This window comes from Pan paniscus, chromosome 21 (genome assembly GCF_029289425.2).
Source record: "Pan paniscus chromosome 21, NHGRI_mPanPan1-v2.0_pri, whole genome shotgun sequence".
Classification (NCBI taxonomy): Eukaryota; Metazoa; Chordata; class Mammalia; order Primates; family Hominidae; genus Pan; species Pan paniscus.
Window position 1 is genome coordinate 16,461,336 of NC_073270.2, and position 21,331 is coordinate 16,482,666.

General features: G+C 38.8%; 1 protein-coding gene across 8 annotated transcripts in view; it reads left to right on the plus strand.

Moving 5' to 3' along the window:
• MACROD2 (mono-ADP ribosylhydrolase 2) overlaps nt 1-21,331 on the plus strand; it is a 2,054,393-nt gene that overhangs the window by 1,566,610 nt on the left and 466,452 nt on the right. The window lies entirely within an intron of this gene.

The window sequence follows — 21,331 nt, forward strand, 5'->3', positions numbered from 1 at the left end:
GGCTGGTAATATGTTTACCAGAGTTACCAGTTGTCAACATTTTGAACATTTTTCCCATATGCTTTTTGTCATTATATATGTATTTTTCCCTTGAACAATGACAATAAGTTATGAACATCTTGCCACTTTACTTTTAAATAATTGAGTGTTTCCTATGTACAAGAATATTTTCTTACATGACCCCAGATAAATTACCATGCTACAAAATTATAGTGAGTAAAATACTGTTGTTTAATCCACAATTCACCTTTAAATTTTGCCAGTTTTCCTGACAAATGTACTGGATCCATTGCATTTAATTGCCATCTCCAGTTAGCTCTGGGATATCATGAAGCTGCTTTCAAAAATACAGTATTTTAAAAGACAATATGGAGCAGCTACCCCAGCAAGCCTGCCACCAAGAGCTGTTACGTGACCGCTGTGTCACTGCTCACCAAACTCTGTTGCGCTTCTGCTTTTCTGGTAACTAACTTGCATCTTACAGATTACCAACAGGAAGCATTTCAAATGCAAATGTTCATCTGAAAATAAATCCCTGGAGATCTCTGAGTATCTAAAGAGGTAAACACGCAAGCAGTCTAAAGTTGCTTTTAGGTTGAATATGCACATTTATTTATAAACATGGCTGTAACCATAAATGATTTTCTGCAAACTTCATGTTTATATGGTGATTACTTCACAGAATTTTCTTATCTACATATTTGTTTGGAATTTCTGAGATGATGAGTGAGTAGGTGCATTCACTGAAATAATTATTTTAGCATATTAAATAAAATACCAAATAGTGTGAGATCCTTTCAAACTGTAAGATACTTGTGTATGTAGTTTCTTGAGATATAGAAAGTAGACTTGTCAGCTGAGCAACAAGTCATGGGTACAGTTGGTATTCTTTTTTTGTTTGTTTGTTTAGAGACAAGGTCTCACTCTGTTACACAGGCTAGAGTTCAGCGGCACTATCATAGCTTACTGCAGCCTCAAATTCCTGGGCTCAAGCAATCCTCCTGCCTCAGCCTCCCACGTGGCTAATTTTTTAATTTTAATATTTTACAGACGAGGTCTGGCTGTATTGCCCAGGCTGGCCTCAAGTGACCCTCCTACAGGCATGAGCCACTGCACTCAGCCTGGTATTCTTTTAGTAGTGCTGTAAGGAGAAAACCTGGTCTACTTTACCAAGCCACACTGGGTTTGCAGTTAGGACTCAGAGTACTAATCCTTTTCCTGCCATTTCTTAGCCCTGTGACCTCATTTGCCTTATCTGTGAAATAAAACGACTCAGGCACGTGATCTCTGAGCTTCTTTCAGCACTACAGTTCTGTGAAAAAGTTGGACATCTGCTTATGGCCACAGTAAAAGTAGAGGAAAAAAAATCATTAATTTAAAAAGCTGTTACCATACCCAAGCTTGTTCTTAAAAATAATATATGCAGTTGATATCCATTTACTCATTAGTGAAACCCCATTAGAAATACAATCCCCAGAGGCTGGGCATGGTGGCTCATGCCTGTAATCCAAGCACTCTGGGAGGCTGAAGCCAGTGGATTGCTTGAGGCCAAGAGTTCAAGACCAGCCTGGCCAACATGGCAAAACCCACTCCCCACCGTCTCTACTAAAAAACAAAAATAAAAATTAGCCGGGTGTGGTGGTGTGCGCCTATAATCCCAGCTACTCGGGAGGCTGAGGCATGAGAATAGCTTGAACCCGGGAGGAGGAGGTTGCAGCGAACCAAGATTATGCCACTGCACTCCAACCTGGGCAACAGAGTGAGACTCTGTCTCCAAAAAAAAAAGGGAACAATTCCCAGTTTGAAATTGAAACTGATTTTGCTTACTGTATGACTGGGAACTCTGTGTTCAGGACTTTTTCCAGTCTCATACCTTCCTTCTAACTCCATTCTACCTTTGTATTTCTTGTCATTAAAAGAAGAAGAGTAGCTCTTGGCATTCCCAGTAGTTTGCCCTGTCATCATTTCCATCTTATTGCTTAGGCCAAGAAAACATCCTTCAGTTAATCATTTGTGCATCATTTATGTGAATAAGCATCACTCTGAAACTTATCTCAAAAGCCTCCCCTGTTTATCTGCAGGTCTCTTCTAATACTCCAAGCAGTTCTTTTCCAATTATGCAGTAATTTACCATAGTTACACTGTTTCCTTTCGTAGTTCTTACTGTGTCTGTCTGCTTACACTTACCTGATCAGCAAAACTAACTATACCCTATATCTCAAATGATTCTCATACTGAAATAAACAAATAAAAATTCAGAAGTGAGAAAGTGGAAAAGCCAAATCTTTTTTTTAAATGTTTTTTGTATTTTACTAAGCAGATTTATGACTGAAAGAAAAACATTTTAAGCATTTTATCCTCCTCTGTTTTAAATAACTATTGTGGGGTTTTTTTTCAGAAAATTATTTAAATACACTGGCTGTAGTTAAAATAACTTGGTTTTGATTCATATATTAATAGTTAAAGTATTTTGAACTTTCCCATGAATAAGTACAATTTAGTTAGTCAAGACTTTATTATTTTATGAATTATATAAAAATATTGTTCTCTTTCATTCATGAAGGGAAGGAGAATCTGGTCATCTAGTTGGCCAGTGCATATAATCCACTCAGCTGATGTAGATATCTGAGTGTTCATGTCAGGCAAATGTGCTCCAGGAGGCTGGGATAAAGCCACGGATGTGGCCTCCATGTGGCTCAGCACTTGAGATGCCGGGACGCGCTGCCAACACCTGGGAATAATAGAGAATGCGAATAACTCCCAGATTATCATAGTATATAAACCACTCCCTGGGAGTAAATCAGGAACCTTGTTCATGTGCCTTCACCCTTTCCAGACTCCTGGGTACCTTTTAATGATCACTTCTGTAGTGCATTACAGGATACTCTAGCAACAACTTGAAGGCCTTAATGTGACTGCCACAACTGCCTTGTAAGTTTTCAGTATTGGAGGATTATATCTTAAGAGAGTCTGTTTAAAAGCCAGTCACTCAAATACCTACAAGGGCCAGGTGGTAGCACATGAGTGAAACTCGCACTGGGTACCATAGTGAAAGGGAAAACTTGGCCTGCTTAAAGAGGGCAGCTGTTTCTCTGCTCCAGTGAATGGTACCAGGTCAGAATGTGGGCTCAGAGTTATCACTTCTTCTTGCCTTTAAGAAGAAGCTGGAAATTCAGATTTTTTGTTGGTAAAATCTCCTGAATCTTAAATATTGGCAAATTTACTTCAAATTAAGAAAGACTGTACCAGCTAAATATGTCTGTGGGTCATCAGTTTGTGAATTCTGAAGGAGAATCCAAAAATATATTAATGTGCTTCAACAGGTAAATTTTCTGTTGACTTTAGTTGGTTATGAGCCACAGGGCCTGGGGTTCTGGCTCTAAATTTCTACATAGGAAAAGCCCTGTGTTTCCTGTGGACTTGCTATCTCCTATCCTACCATTTCTCTATCACGGCAAAGATGTCCACGGACTTCAGAAGTTCTATTGAGAGTTTCAAGGAAATCTCAGACCTCTCATCCTTTGTGTTTCTTTCCTGGTAAAATGGAGATTGCTGGGGTCCAGAGGACACATCTGTATACAACACATTGTTTTCCTTTCTAGTTGATGCATTAGTCAGTGTAGGCTAGGCTGTGCTATATAACAAACTCACGTGGAATGTTCAGTGACTAGACACACAGAGACTTTATCCCTTGCTCTTACCCTATGTCTAACAGTGTGTGTCAACACCGTTAGCTGCTCAGTGACCTACACTAACAAATGGCTTATTTCTCTGTGATGCTGCCACCCTCAACATAGGGCCGGCCTCTAGGGACTTCATGGCTTAGGAAGAGAGCAGTAGCAGGGCACATCAGTTTTGTTCAGAAGTGATGCATATTACTCATGCTTATGGCCCTTTGATCAGAGCTAGTCATGTAGTTCCAAATGAACTGCAAGAGAGGCTGGGAAACACAAGGTCACACGTAAGATAAATATCTCACAGGAGATATGTGCTCCTACAATGATGTTTTCCTGACCATCAAACTCAGACTTGGGGCTCCTGTTAATAAGCAACTATAGATGGTTTTAGCCCCAGTCTTTCCTAGATGCCAAGATCAGTCTCTATGGGTATGATCTGAAAGTTATCAGAAGAATCTTCTAGCTTAAGTCTTGTGAATACAGGTTGGAGCTTGGGAACACCAGCATTTTAGAATCCAAAAGATTAAGGGGCCTCCTCATCCACAGCTGCTGTTCCTCTTTCCCTGCCATGTCATGATCACAGCCTGAGAGAAAGGAGACAAAAAATCTTACTGAAGGCCTTGACCAGCACGTGACTTCCCCCAATAATTCTGAAGTTAGAGTTCAACCAAGAAATTGTAGAGAAGGATGAGGGAGGGTCTTCTGGTTAACTCCTGCCCTGAATGGTTCTATCCCTCAGTTTCACATTGGTTGATCAGAAGTGTAAGTTTCCACGGTGTATGGGGGCTATGTAGAAAAATTTGCATTTTGGGGGTTTTGTGAATCTTTGTTTTCCTGGAAAAATGTTCACTTTTATTTCTTAATTATATTTTAATTGACAGATAAAATTGTATATATTTATCATGTGTAACAGGATGTTTTGAGTTATATATAAATGCTGTGGAAGGACTAAATCTAGCTAATTAACACGGGTATTATCGTTTTTGTGGTAAGAACACATAACTTTAATTCTTTAGCATTTTTTAAGAATACAATCTGTTGTTATTAACTATAGTCACCATGTTGTACAATAGATGTTTAACTTATTCTTTCTATCCAACTGAAATTTTGTATTCTTTGATCACCCCTCTAGTCCCTGTTCCCCAGCCACCCAAGTCCCTGGTAACCACCATTCTACGCTCTGCTGCGATGAGATCAGCTTCTTTGGATCTGCATATAAGAAGTGAGATCATGCAGCATTTGTTTTTTCTGTGCCTGGCTTATTTTGTTTAGCATTACATCCTCCAGATTCAGCTATATTTTGAAGTGGTAGCTTCACAAAGATGTAGACCATTTGTTAGTCTGGGTCACTGAGTAAGCAACCGTGCCAACATACAGTATTAGACAGGTTCATTCTACTGCAAATGACAGGATTTCCTTCTTGTATGGCTGAATAGTATTCCATTGTATATATATATACCACATTTTATTTATTTGTTCAACTGTTGATGGGCACTTAGGTTGATTCCATATCTTGGGTATAGTGAATGTTACTGCAATACATAGGAGACTGCAGATATCTCTTTGACATATTAATTTTATTTCCTTTGGATATCTACTTGGTAGTGGGATTGCTGGATTATATGGTAGTTTTATTTTTTGAGGAACCTCAAAAAATGTACATATGTTTTCAATTCATATTGAAATTTGTATAATATATGAAACAATTCCTATTGTTTTCTGTAATGGCTGTATTAATGTACATTTCCACAGATGGTGTGCAAGGGTTTCCTTTTCTCTACAGCCTTGCCAACACTTGTTGTCTTTCATATTTTTTATAATAGCCATTCAAGCAAATGTGAAGTTTTAATTTGGTTTTGTGTGGTTTTAATTTGCGTTTTCTTGATGATTAGTGATGTTGAGCATTTCTTCATGTAGCTATTAGAATGTTGGCACTTTGAAATAGTTTTAACCAGTCTGAGCAAAGTTCTCTAATATGTACACTGTCACAGATTTATAGGCTTGGGGATCAGTCTTGATGGGGGATGGAGAATAGAATGACTACAACTGTTATGTACATCTTTTAGTTATGAACGACTGAGAACCCAATTCAAACCAGCTCAAGCAAGAAAAGAAATTGATTGGCTCTAGCAATTAAAAGTCCAGGGGAAGGACTGGCTCCAGTTACAGTTGGATTCAGCACTCAAACACTGCATTGGCACTCACACTTTTTCTTTCACTATTGTGTTGTTCTCCATGCTGGCTTTATGTTGAGCCACTACATGTTGGCCCTAGCTTTAGAAATTCTCAGGTTCATTCAAGTTTAGCAAAAGAAGTATTAGAATCCTTTCTTGCATCCTCAAAAATCCTGAGATTCACTCTAATTGGACCAATTTAGGTCACATGCCCGGCCCTGAAGCAATGGCTATGGCTTGTGATGTGGTGATTGGTTTCATAGATCAAACTAAAAAGTAGAGGTTGTTGCCAGATCCACAGACAAAAAAAAGAAAAGAAAAGGAAAAAAAGGTAGTAGGGGATCAACACATATCCACTAAAGCACTAAAGGGGAAAATAGATAATTACCTCAGTATTTCAATTATTTAACCTTAGTATGTTTTTCTTTCTACCCACTATTATCATCTTTTCTTGTACCTGCTGGCTTGGGATACTATCTTCAGAATCCCCTAGTAGTTAAAACTCTGCTAAAGAAATTTAACTCTTAAGGTATATTTTAATCTACAATTGTAGGTCAATACAGAAATACTTTTTACTGAAGCCACTATTTTATTTTTAACATGGTGCTATTTGTACATCTGGAAGCCTGCAGATAGCTGGAAACAGTTTGGATGTCCTTGAAAGGAAAAATGGTTATAATCTCTGGATTTCTATTTAGATTTATGTAAGTCAAAGAGGTTGAGACAGAAATGATTATTTTCCAAATATCTTCCCCCATACTTTATTCCTTTTCTTTGGTTTATTTTACAGGTGTATCTCTGTAGATAGATGTGTTCCTCTTGAAAATGTTTGCAGTTTCCCCGTTTTTTCTTTTTTTTGGAAATGTTACTTTGTTAGGAAAATACACCCTACTAATTGCATTACAAATATCTAGTTTTATCTTAGTTATAAACTTTATATTTTAATATTTTTAAGTTTAAAAAGAAGAACTAAACCAGATATTGAGACATTTAGATCCTCATACTGGTGAAAAATTAAATTTTGCTTCTTGTGCCTCTGTATCTGTAGCAGATGATGGAAGGCATTTGTTTGAGAGGGCCCCAAATGATCACATGAAATATATGGAATAACATTGGCCAGATGAGGATGGGAGATGGAACTTGTGTTATTTGAACTTGGAAACATACTGTTTTCCAAAGTATATTCTTAGAGAACTAATCTGCAAGGATTACTTGGTCAGACAGATAGGGGGAAATACGATGCTTTACTTTTCTCTTGAAAACTAAAAATAAACATGTCATTAAGTTTTCTGGCAAGTTCTGTAATTTTTTAAAAAAGTGTTTAACACTAACATCACATTTACGAAACTTATTTTGACCACAGTTTTTTTCCCAAACTTATTTTGACCAGTTTTTTGTTTGTTAGCATGAGCAGCTATTAACATCCCCTGGAATCAAAGGGCCAACTTTGAGAAATGTGTTCTTCACAGTATTGAAAAAGGAACCCATCATGTATGTTGGTAAACACCCCTTTCACAAAATTTAAACTCTTTTCAGTTTAATCAAAAGGAAAGGGAGCTTTTCACTGTACAAATATTGATTGAAAGCACTGTATATATTCACTCAGATTTCTCAGGTAAGGGGAAGGTTATGTATCCTGGAAATGACAGCATGAACACTTGCCAAGCCCTCATATAAATCAGTGTTCACTCTTGTAAATCATAAATCCATTAGCCGCCAAGAGAATTTCTTTGTTTTATTCTCAAATTTGCGATGAAACCTGTTCTTAAAGTAATTCCTTTAGTAATATACTTGTGCAAAGTAAAATCATCTTTAAAATTAACCATTTCTCATATGTAATTTCCAAAGTTAATTTCTGAAAAGCAGAATATAAAAATTAAAAACAAACTTCAGTGAAGTTCATTGTAATCTGTCTAAGGTTTATTCACTCTGATAAGAACTACTGGTAAATTTAGCTAATTTCTCAGAAGAGCTGAGTCTGAAAATATTTCCTTATAAATTAGTTTATTTGGTTTGTTTATACTAACAGTACAGTTATTTTGATATACCTTTAAATTATATTATCTGTACTATGATTTTATATGCTTTTAGTTTAAAATAAGTATTTCACCTGAATGCATGAGAACCCACACTTATTTTATATTTGAATGTGAAAAGCGATTCTGCTAAAGAAATTCACTGCCAACTTACTGAAATTGATGGAGTGTATGTTTTTAGTCAGCATATTATCAAAGTGACATGCAAAGCCTGAGAAAGATGTAGCCCCAGGAGGAAACGTCATCCGAGGACCCTGTAAATGCAAGTAAATCAATTTTTAACTACAGAAAAATTCAAATTATAAAGACATCTTATCCACATTACCTTATTACAAAATAGAACCAATAATATTTGTATTACCAATAAATTGAAAAGTGCCAGAATGAAAACCACAAGAGTACTTTTCAAAACAATATCATTAAATAATAAAGAAGACTAATTGCAGAAAATTTGGAACATCGTAAGGCACATAAAGAAATACCCCACCATCCTACCACCAAAATAACTGCAATGTGTTGGCATAGTTCATTCCAGTCTCACTCATTTTATATTTCACTAAGCCATAAACTATGGTGTTTTCCCATGTCGTTTTAAACCAAATGAACATCACTTTTTAATAGCAGCATTATATGCCTTCACATGCCAAAACAAAATAGTATTTTTCTTAATGAAAATATAATGAAAATAAACTTTTGTTTCTATTGTTTTGCTTTTTCCCCTGAGAATAAAAGCAAGTTCATTGTAAGAAGGGCTGGCATCAGCTTTTTATAGGAGTACATGCACAGATTTCAAATTACTGTGTTCTGTTAGGAATATTTCATAGGAAAATCAGCAAAGGTTTTTCTCTAGTTTCCTTTCCTTAGTTCTCTAATCAAGGCATAGAAAGAAGACAACCTAGGATGAGAGAGGCCAAGAACTCTCTTATAAGTAGTTGTTTGGAAGAAGAGTAGAGGAATTGTAAAACTCAGCCAGATAAACAATTCTATTGAAGAAGCCTTATCTGCTAGGTAAATCTGAAATGTGTTAAAGTGATTTTACCTAAGCCATACTCCTACCCTTTGGTTCCTTAGGCCTCATCAAGCAAACCCCTTGTGAGCCTCCCCCTTCTGAATCTCCTTCCCTATTTTCCTGATATTCTCCCCACCACACACCCTTATTCCTCTCCTGCGCTTAGGGAACTCTGGCACTTGGAATGGTGTAGCCAAACTGTAATCATGCCTTCATAACATTGTACTGACAGGCATCTGTGACAATTTCACTCTCCCACCTGATTCTTAGAGTAATGTTTAAAAATTTTTGGAATATCCACTCATGTTTCTCTTGAATCTCAACCAATCCAAAAGGTTCAGCTCAGTGTGATTTTGTGTGTGAGATTTCCAATAGTTACAAACCTTAGACCTTGGTCCAGCATGAGGGGATAATTAATAAGTACACTTTTTCTGCAGGTGCTTTTGGCAATACTACTCTTACCACTAATCTCTGAGCATAATTGACTACAAAAAAAAATCATGTGCTATTTCATAAAATTCCAAGCATGTGCAGGCACCAGGTAGTATCCACCAACTTTGGCCCAATACTGCATACTTGGCATGTCGTAATGATTTTTTTTTACCCCAGGAAGCCATGCTGAATTCTGGTGATAAAACACAGTGAGAGAAACATCAGCTCTTAATTATTTTCATTAAAAAACATAATTCCAAGAACAACTCTGAAATCATCTAGAGTTTGAAATATATTCCAGAGACACACATTCTTTCTCTTTCTTCCTCTCATCTTATAAGATAGGGTTATGTTTAGTTGGCTTTTTTCATAAACATGTATTTTACCTGAATTTGAAGATTAAATTTCTTAATATTTATATGAAGAATGTAGACAAGCACTAATGGTGTTTTGTTCAGTCTGAGGAGAAGAAAGTTAACACACCATGAAAGCATAGGAATGTTTTAGAAGATTTTTAGCTCTCACAATTGGGAATCCCCTGGTTTAAATTTCTATCATTTCAGCCTCAGGGCAATCCAAATCATACAGGGCTTGGACTTCATTGCATCAATTCTAATAGTTTTTGTTTTTCTTCCCCATGAAAACCCCCATACTTTCATTGTATTGAGGTGTGGCTTCAGCCTTCAAGGGTCCATTCTCAGTATGCTTGAAATCTGAAGATGAAATGAATTTCGTAACTGGAAAATCCAGTTATCAGGCATGAGCAAATGGCTGCATTTGTTTCAGATTCTTTTGCTAGTCACTTCATTTTCTTCTAATTTAACAAGGTCATGTATGAAATTAGACTCAGCTGTTATTTATTTTATTACTGAGCTCCAAGGTATAAATGTTCCTCTCCTATCTAGAAATTTGCTTTCGACTTTCTTTCTCTTTATATGTACGTACCTGTATCATGTTTTGCAGCCTTCATAGATATAAGCTCAAAGTTAATTTTACCACCTCTTTTACTCATCTAGAAAAGAAAGGTAGCCATTCTCTCCCAGTGAACAATCAAATTCTGCTGCCTTGAGGAACAAGTGATCAGAGCATTTCGTTTTAATAGAAAAGCTGTTTTTGTTTTGTTATATTTTTTTCTTGCAAGGTTTGCTTTCAAAGCTCTTAAATAAGGATCCACTTTCTTATTTTGTGCTTGTGATTTGGACTCTGCTTCCGAAATGCATTTGAAGCTGTCTGATAACACAAGGCACATGTATTATAACATCATTAAAATAGAAAGTTAAAAGTTGTGGGTGAAGGAAGGCAAACATTTACCAGCAGAATGAATGAATACCATGAATGAATGAATACCATGAATGAATGAATACCATGCATAAGTGAATACCATGGATGAATGAATACCAGCTCTAGTGAGGACCTAGGGCTAAGCCAGAGATCTTACTGAGAGCCCTGGGCAGTGAAGGCAGAAAGGAGAAATGATGGATTACTTAGTTCTGGTTGGAGTGGGGCTGGAGTAGGGAAACCTACTGGATCATCAGGAGAGGCAACTTTTCTGTAGCACTGATTTATGAAAGGCATTTGTAATATGTGTTTTTAAAGATAGGGTAGACTTTGAAATGATTTTAATGATTTTTAAAACATTGCATGGAAGCATATCATGCCCTGAGAAAAGAGCACATAAGAATAGGGCTGCATAAATTTTCACAGACTGGGCACATCCATGTAACCAGCACCCAGAGCAAAAACTGGAATGTCTAAGCCTCTCAACAGTCCCCCGTGTCTCTTTCTGGCCACGACTCCCTCCTCCCCAAAGGTACCATTATTGTTGACTTCTTAGAAGATAAATTGGCTTAAACTTGTTTACTTTATATATTTTAAAACACATTTCAATCATTTACTCTATCTTTACTTTTAAAATAATAATTTTGTTCACTTATGGTTTCATCCATCTATTCATTCAACTTATTGATTCACACAAAAATTCTTAAGCACCTGCCATACGAGTAACAACCATGAGGTTTAGAATATTTTAAACCTTTCAACTGTTTCCTATTTTTTAATTTGTATGCACTAAAGTTCACTTCTTTTCTCTCTTTCTTTCTTTTTCTGTGAATGATTACATGAATTTTGACACATGTAGATTAATATAACCACCACCTTACAAGGGATTCAGAACAATCTCATCACCCCCCAAAAGCACCTGTTAATACCCTCTGTAGTCCTACATTCTTTGCAGACCCCTAAGTTCTGGCAACTCCTGATGGAGCTTTATATTTTGAGTTTCAAGGCAGTAATGAGGATACATTTTTCATTCTTCATTTCTCAGCTGCGAACATTCCATTTCACCTTCCTCTATCTCTGCATCTCCATCATGCTAAAGTCATTTCATTTTCTGACTGCAAAAGGCCAAAGTTTTTCTATCCATATTAAGAAAGATATTTTTCTGGTCAAAAATTGCAGTGTTCCGCCAGACTGACTAACTTTGTTTTCTGCACAAAATGGGTTTTTTTTTTTTTCTTCCCAGAGGTTGAGTCACTTATGCTGCTGAGCACAGGAATTTTGACCTTTGGGTGAGGCTCACTCTGAATCTTCCACTGTGAATAAAACAGATCCCAAGATAGAGTGGAAAAGAAATACCCAGAGCTGAATTAGGAGCAGCTGGCAGATGGGCTCTGAAATGCAAAAATACCCTTTTGAGTTTCTCAAAATTCTAGTTCTCTAAGAAAATATTTATTTTTTCCCAATTAATCCACACTCAATAATTTCCCCAAGTTATCTTTTGATTGGGAAGTTCTGTACCACATTGTAGTAACACCGATAACAGTGAAGTAGGTGGTGCTTTGGAAGGAAATCAATCAACTTACATTGTTTTATGCATAACGGCAGTTGGAAAACTGTTCCTATGATTTCGGTGGTATTCTGCCTTCTCCATCTGAAGGGAAACACTTAATACACTTGCCTGTGTAAGAAAGGTGAGTCTGAATTGCAAAATGGGCTTTGTTGATAACTTCCTTAGTCTTTTATTTAGTATGTCATATTACGAATGCAAAATATATTCCGTAGAGAAAAGCATGAAAATACAATCAAGCAAAAGAACATTGAAAACACCCTACTCCTTTGTCTTCAGAAGCAATCACTCTTTTTTTTTTTAACTTTTTATAATGGAAAATTTCAAATGTATACCAAAGCAGAGAAAATAGTACAGTGCAGTCAACGCACCTATTGCCAGCTCCACCAGTTATCGACTCACATCTACTCAGAGTTCATATCTACCCCAACCCCACCCTGCGCCGAGTATTTTCAAACAAATCCGAGACATCATATGATTTCATTCATAATCCCAGTGCTTATGTACCTCTAAAAGGTAATATTTTTAAAAATATAACTATAATGCCATCATCACAGCTAAAAAACATTAATAACTCCTGTTTATCGTTAAATATTCTGCCAGTACAAGCTTCTCTAATTAACTCTTTTTGGCCATATTTGGGTATAAATCGTTGGAAAAACCACTATTTGTAACATCTTGGTATATATCCTTTCCAACTCTTGTCTTTCTTCTCCGTGCGTGCGTACTCCCTGCGTGCGTACATATTTATATGGGCATGTGTTCCCCTCTAGATTTCCTGCCATAGATAAACACATGTACTCATATTCATAAATTGGCTTATATCTGCAATACTTTTCTGGAACATCTTTTCATAAGAGTACATGTGCTTCCCTCATTGTTTTCTCCCGTGACTATTTAGAATCTCATAGGATGGATTACTATTATTCATTTTGTCATTTCCTTTTCACTGTTGATTGTGAACCATCCTTCACTGAAAGTAAATAACATTTAAATTATCACTGAATATAAGTTCAGTTACCTTTAGATATTAGCAAAGGTAATATATTTGTGAGTGAAGCAATGAGCAACATAGAATCTGTGTCTGATGACTATTTTTGGGCAAGTGTGTTTTACTTTCAGTTAATATGCTTGAACCACATGCTCCTATAACTTTGTATGTTTTTGTAGTTTGTCTGACACCAAGTTACACTGCCAGGAAAGTGGCCACTGTTCATATTAATCTGGAAAGTCTGAGTTGCCATGATAAGTTGGGTGCATGATCACAGGTAAATAGACACAATATTTGAGTCACAGTGTTTTCAGACCCTGATGAGTTCTGATGATTCAGGACCACTTGGCCTTATTTACATTTGTGATATTCTGCATGGGTGGGACGTGTACTTTGGAGTCAGATAAACAAAGTGTGAATCCTGCCTCCAGCATTTTTTGCAGGGTGACTTAGAACATATTAACATCTTTAAGCTTGAAATGTCTTCACCTGCTTAAGGAAAATAGTAATAGTGCCTACTCATGAGGTGGTTGTGAGGATTGAATGTGGTAATGATGCAGTTATGGGGCCTTGCATAGTGCCTGGCAAGAGCTCAGTAAATGGTAGCAGCTTTCAGTTATAGTTAAAAGACCAAACTAAATGCCATATGCCAGAGACTATGCACAGAGAGATTCCATTTATGTACAGTATAACAACAAGAAAATGAATCTAAGCCATGAGAAGTCACAATGGAAGTTATCTTCCAGAGGGCAGTGGCTAGAAGGAGGAACAAGGGGCTCCTAGGGTGTCGATAATATTATTTTCCTGAATATGTGCTGGTGACTTAGTTGCATGCAGTTTCAGAAAATCCGTTGAGCTGTGACTTCATTACTTACGACTATGCATCTTTATGTACTTTATGTTTCAGTGAAAAGCTAAAACTGAAAAAATATAAAACAAACAGTATAACATTAATCTTATTTGTGGTAATAAGGCACCTGGCATATAGTAACATAGAAGATAGATAGAAGATAGCAATATGGGGAATACTAATCATTGTTAGCAATTTGAACCGTTTTTTAAAATTAAATTTTAGGAAAATTGAGTTGAAAATAATATTGATTCAAGTCAAACACTACATACATTTTGAATTGGTCGTTCTAAACTCTTCTCCCTCATATTTTCAAGACAACATTCCATATTTAAGTTGGAAGCAGATACTTGCTTTGCTTTCTCTGGTTTTCTCTCGGGAGAAAATATTCAGGGTGCAACTGTGGCATCACCAGCCTCATCTTGCCTGTCTAGAGCAGAACAGAGCTGCTGCTTTGAAATGAGTCATTGGGAGCCTCAGAAACCCTGAAGAGGTTTGGCCGTACCCAGTAGCAAGCTCCGCTTATCAAATTGTCCCAAAGAGTAATTCTTTTCTCATAATACCTCCAAGAAGCAACAATCAATTCATGACCTTTTTTTGGGTAGTGACATTTCAAGTGCTCAGAAGAACATCTGAAGTTTGAGAAAATAGACCCAAGAAATAGGTATTTAATTTACTTGTTCTCCAACAATCACACTCATTTTGTCGAGCAGAATGAAATGAGCTAGGCACAGCATTTCATATGGTGAAGCTTGCTGTTTGGTACAGCTTTAGCTGCCAAACTGAGGGGAGCCCTCAGGATGTGTTTGTGGAATTTCCTTTGTGGAAAAATTTCAGCTCTCACTGTTAGTCCTTTTGTCTCACAATCATACATGTGTACTTAAAAAGCCTAAGAGGTAAAATGTTTGATAATTCTCCTTTTGAAATGCAATGCATACAGTATAGTCAGATTTCATGAAAGTCACCTAGTGTAGAGATTTTAACAATTAAAAACTAGTTTAAGCAGATGGGTCATAATCGGTATTTCCTAATGTGAATATGGATATGGAAAATATAATTATAAGGATGTTAGACCCTCTCTTTTGCTGTCACAGCACACAGCTGGAAATTGCTTATTATTAGCTTGCAAATCCTACAGGAAAACACAGAATTATTTTTAGTACTCAGCAAATTTATGGTGGTAATTATGAGTACTTACATCACTTCCGGAATGCAAGAGTCCTATATCTTTAGTCTCCATGTTGAGAAGATAATTTTTATCACTTGTACGCCCTGCATATTGATTTCTGTGGTCACTGGGAATCAAAAGTACTTTTCTGGTAATACAATGGGTGACAGTAGTCATTTTGCAATGTAAATGGTTTGGAAGGCTCTGCAGCCATGGGTTTCTTAAATCTTGAAAATAGATAAAGTAAAAAAAGAATTGCCTTATTTTCCCATCACCAAATTTGCCAATCTACCTGCATCTGAAGTCACACCTTCTGCCTCCTTCCCGTGACAATTTGGAGTCATTCTTCTGGCTCTGTTAAGAGTCAAATCCTTCCCTGGTGTCCGGTATCCTATCTGCCTTTAGCATTACTTAAGAACTCTACTCCCACTCCCACACTCCATCTCCCTGGGATCATCTGTGTGCCCACATTAGTCTACATGCCGTAACTGTGGCCTCATTTACTGCAAAAGTCCTCAGAGAATTAGCTATGTTAATGGTCTCCACTTGCTCTCCTCCCCTTCTCTCCTCAGTCTAGTCCACTGGGTTTCCAAACCCATAAGTCTTCTTTATAAGTGACACCTCCATCTACTATTTCCTCAGGCTGAGAACACTGGAGTTTATAAGTTTTCTTACAAACTCAATCTCCAAAATGTAGTGGCCAATGGAAAACTTCCTCTTTACCCTCTGAAGGTTTGCTGAAAATCAACTGACAAAAGGCAGATTAATAGGTGAAAAGGCATTCACATTGGTTAACATTCCTGGGGAGAACCAGAGTGATTACCCCATCACATCATAACCATAACAAATGGTTATGGCTCTTCTTCTTAGGGGAAAGGGGAAGGAGAATTTTAGATGATTTGGGGGATTAGTAAATGATTTTTAGGGGAGTTCAGTGAACTTGAAGAATACACAATGGCATAAGATAAAGTCTGCGGGGCCTGCACAACAGACAGTGGTTGGGCCTGCAGAACAGACAAAGTCTGTGCAGGTGTGTTGACAGACTTCCATTTTTCTTCCTGCAACATGAATTCAGTCAATACAAACTCAGGGAAGGGACCAGACATGACTGTTTTCTTCTTTGGCAGGTCTGGACTTTAGGCAGATAAAGGAACTTCAGAGAACAATCCATCATGTGCTTTGGGAGAGACAGAGGATTGAGAGAGATGGGGAAGGGAGATGTCAGAGAGACCTTGAGGCTTCTTTTTTAGTTCGGAAGGTGGAAACACCATATTATAAGATACTGGTTTCTAAGACCTGACAAGAATATATTTGTAATCCAACCACTTTTCACTGTCTCTGTTGATGTGTTCCCAACTCCATCATCAGTACACAGACGTCCACTGGTTGTCACCCAAGCCCTGCTTCTTGCTGAATCTAATGACTGTCAATTATTTGGTCTTTTTAAATTTGACCTCTCTTGATGAAACTTTTTTTCTCTTTGTGCCTCTGTGACCTCCAGTTATTTCAATATGGAGAACTTAACAAAAGAATGTTATCTGGGTAACTGAAAGGGATATGTAGAATTGTATATCCTTATATGATGAATGTGTTAACCAGGTAACTGAAAGGTGTGAAAAGAGGTCTCTAAGGCGTTATGGAGGCAGTAATTGCAGGAAAGAGCCACCAGCTTGAGGGAAGAAATCTAAATGACTTAAATGTAGATTTTCAGAGGAGCGTCCCTGAGGAGCTGAAACTCTGGCCTCTAAGGAGGGAACTTGTGTATTTGAGGTCACAGGAGGGGCCTGTGGGGCTGAGATCTGGTCCTTGAAGAAGGGTGTGCTGGCTGTTGCCGGCTCTGCAGTTGCTGAGCTGGGGACTATGTTATGTGAGTATTGGAAAAACAGCAAAATGAAATAAACCACTGGCTGGGCACAGTGGCTCACATCTATAATCCCAGCACTTTGGGAGGCCGAGGCAGGTGGATCGCTTGAGCGTAGGAGTTTAAGACCAGCCTGGGCAACATGGGGAAACCCCGTCTCTACTAAAAACACAAAAATTACCCAGGCATGATGGCGTGGACCTGTAGTCCCAGCTACCTGGGAGGCTGAGGCACGAGAATCCCTTGAACCTGGGAGGCCAAGGTTGCAGTGAGCCGAGATCATGCCACTGCACTCCAGCCTGGGCGACAGTGCCAGACTCGGTCTCAAAAAAAAAAAAAAAAAAAAAGTTCTGCCACTGCCAGGGTGGAGAAGGGAGACTGGAGGAGGCTCACGGGAGTCTTGCCTGTTCCCTCCAGCACCTCCTAGGGCCAGAGCCTAACAGGGAGCCACTCACCAATCAAGAATGCCAGGTCTTAGCCCCATCCCACAAAGCAGAGTGCAGAAGGGTGAATATATATTTATTGGATAAATTAACTAGGAATTCACCTAGTGCTTGGTCCATGACTGTATTCAGCTAGACCCTGGGAGGCATGTCATGAGTGCCTGGTGTGCATATACTTTGCCTTCCAAGCTCTTGGCATTTTCCTTGACCTCACAACTAGAAAAAAACATCAATTTGGTTGTATATCTGTAACTGAGAGTGCTTGTTTCTAAAAATGCAGATTATATAAACATACAGAAGCTTAAATATCCTTGGCAAGAAATGTGCAATTAGTCACATGGTGGAAAGTCCCTCCGCACGACTCATGTAGTCTACCTGCCAGAATTCTACTTCTTTTATGTCTTTTGAAGGCAAATGCCATGCTGTCACCTGAAGAATCCACTGGCATTCTGTTCATGTAGGTAGTAGCCTTCCTGTCTTGTTGCAGTGTGGAGACGGGATTGGGAGAAAAGACGTGTCCTGCAAACCCTGAGACATCACCAAGGTTTGCAAACTGTGGTTCAAGTTCTTCACCTCTTCACATCCACAGGAGAAATATCTGTTCTGACATTGTCTTTAGTGCTAAACTATTGTAATCAAGTTCTGTTGGGGTTGAGAGATATTCCTTACTTAGTAGAAAATATCTCCTGGAGTTCTGGCAATTGAAAATGGCCTCAGCTCTCACCTGACTTCCCCTGCAATTGCAAAAAATTCACCAACTGAGTTGACGGGATGTTAAGGCAAAAATATGATTTCTTGAAGAGAGAGGGAGGAGAAGAGAAAAAAAAAAATAAGTGCAGTATGGTCTACCGGTTTGTGTTGATGCTATTCAAAAACATCTCTCAATCCATTTATCCTTTCCAAACCCAGGAGGGTACCAGTGCCATCCCCTTCCTAATTCAAGGCCTGCTCTACCTTCAATGGCCTGTGCACCTTGCCTACCTCTGGAACTAGTTCTGTGGTCTCTTTCCTTCTCAGTTATCTCTACAACTTCTTAGCTCAGAAGTCCTCTTAACAAAAGACTACATAAAGAAATGTGAAAAACGGAGAAAGTATAGGGAACACATTTAACGGGCAGATTATGTATCAAAGCTAATGTCCCTGAAGTCTCGATATTCATCCAGCCTTTTAGCATCGTTGCAAGATTCATCAGTGGAGAAATTGGGGAATGCAATCCTGCTTCATTTTCTGCAGAGTGGCTCTGTTTGGAGCAGGAACCCATGTAGCTTGTAATCTCCTACGTAATCTTCCAAAGGCTTTCTGTTTTCTTGCAGACAAGCCTTTATGCTCTTCCCAGTGCCACATTCCTGAGAACCCTAGGGCTCCAAGAAGTCTTCTGTTTGCATCCTTCATGCCATGTGTTTTTTGTTTTTGTTTCTTATTGAGATGGACTTTCACTCTGTCACCCAGGTTGGAGTGAAGTGGCGTGATCTCAGCTCACTGCAACCTCCGCCTCCTGAGTTCAAGTGATTTTCCTGCCTCAGGCTCCCAAGTAGGTGGGATTACAGGTGTGTGCCACCACGCCCAGCTTTTTATATTTTCTGGTAGAGACAGGGTTTCACCATGTTGGCCAGGCTGGTCTCAAACTCCAGACCTCAAGGCCGAGTGTTTTGGCCTCCCAAAGTGCCGGGATTACAGGCGTAAGCCACAACACCCGGCCTGCTGTGGGTATTTTGTGATCACACTGTCCCCTCCAAACACACCTTGTGGAAGACACTTGCTCTGCCACTCTGGATTTAAAATAACTAAACTTTAAAAGTTAGGAGTAATTTTCTATCTGGGTATTACCCTAAAGAGTCTTCCAAACGACTCCAAAGATTTTACCCCATAGAAGTATTCCTGTAAGTGTCCCCTGCAACTTCATTAAATTTATCCGGGATATTTGTTAAAAATGCAGCCCCCTGGATCTCACTGGCGACTTCTAAAACAGTTTCAGAGAGTGGGGGCCAGGTTTACATGTATTTTTTAAAAGTTCTACAGTCTATTCTTACAGAAGCAAAAGTTGAAGAACCTCTGGTTTATTGTGTAGGTTTTTGGCGTCATAGAAAGAAAGCAAATTATAGAGCTAGGAAAGGAAAATATTGCCAGCTTAACACTTGAGTTATCTGAGATAAAATGGAATAGCTTTTAGAAATAATTAAGCATCTATTTTCATGTGTTTTGGGAAAAAAATGAGATGTAATCTCAAACCAGTGATTCCATTGATATTACAGTTGACAATGAAACTGAAAAAAAAATAAATAAAGTGAATCTTTAAAGAAAAACCCTAAGCAAATAAAAGTAAAAGGGATTTAAATTGGTGGAAGAGTTCTATTGTTGTTTTCAAATCCCTGTTCAGCCACTAATGAACAGCGTCACATCAGACACACACGTTTCTTCATGTTCCCTTCCTTGCGTAGTGTACCCACAGGGGGCACTGGTACCCATGCCGGGGCTGGTTACCACCTTCCCGTGGGCCACAGCAGCTTCCCAGCAATGCTCCAGGAGCATGGGGCTGGCTGCTTGTAAAATCATGACGTTATTGTCTTCCGTGTCTACTTCCACTTTCCCCCTCACCCCTATTTTTCCCTACAATGTCCCATCTCCCCCGTGACCTGTCCATGCCAGTGACTATAACCTTCATAGTCCTCTAGCTTGACAGAAAGGAACAGCCATCTTTATGGATTTCTCCAACAGACGGGCTGGTTGGCACCAGTCTTTCCAGGATGGAGCTTGCTAATCAGATACACATAATGATGCTGATGTGCCAGTCTAGGGGACTACACTGCTATGGTCCAACTTGCAGTGACACAGTGGACGCAGCAGACACGGTCAGTGGGTCAGTGGTCCCCCTACCCCCTTTGATCTCTCCGTGTGCTCCATCTGACTTCCAGCCACCACTATCTGTGCTGGAGGATTCCTTTTTTTTCTTCTTTTTTTTCTTTTTTTTTTTTTAGATGGAGTCTCGCTCTGTCGCCCAGGCTGGAGTGCAGTGGTGTGATATCAGCTCACTGCAACCTCCGCCTCCTGGGTTCAAGCAATTCTCTGCCTCAGCCTCCCAATACTCAGCCTGAGTAGCTGGGATTACAGGCATGCAGCATTGTGCCTAGATAATTTTTTGTATTTTTAGTAGAGACAGGATTTTACCATGCTGCCCAGGCTGGTCTCGAGCTCCTGACCTCATGATCCACCCGCCTTGGCCTCCCAAAGTGCTGGGATTAGAGGCGTGAGCCACCATGCCCAGCCTGGAGGGTCCTTTTTACCAAGTGCAGAGAGCCTTGAAGCCCACAGTGCTCAGGAATTAACTCCCCTAGGAGCATCACTCATCCAGTGACTCTCTGAAGATGGCGTATAAATACCCAAGCTCTCTCCCCCAGGGATGGGATCATTCTGTGGCTTGTAGTTGCACCTTTTCCAAGAGCTTTCCAGTAGGATTAAGCTCCAGTTGCTCCCTGAATCATCCGTCTTAATAGCAGACACTTTGTTGGTTGCCTTCTTTTCCCTATTTCACTGCCTCATTTTTTTTTTAATTCGCACTTCCTGGGACTACCTCAAAAATAAACTACTAGCCTGAATTTATATCTCAGGGTGTGCTTCTGGGAAAACCCATTACCAAAACCTGTCACACTATCAACAGAAACCTCATAGTGCTGCAACGCCTTTCCTTTACTATTAACCAAAGTGAGAATTTAGGATTATGCATCCAATTCAAGTAAAGGGCTGGAGTATCTTTCTGATTGGGGAAGGACAAAGTTTGTAACAGATGAAAGCTCTTAGCACCCTCCTAGCCACCCTCCAGCTGTGCCCCATATGGTTGTTAATTGAAT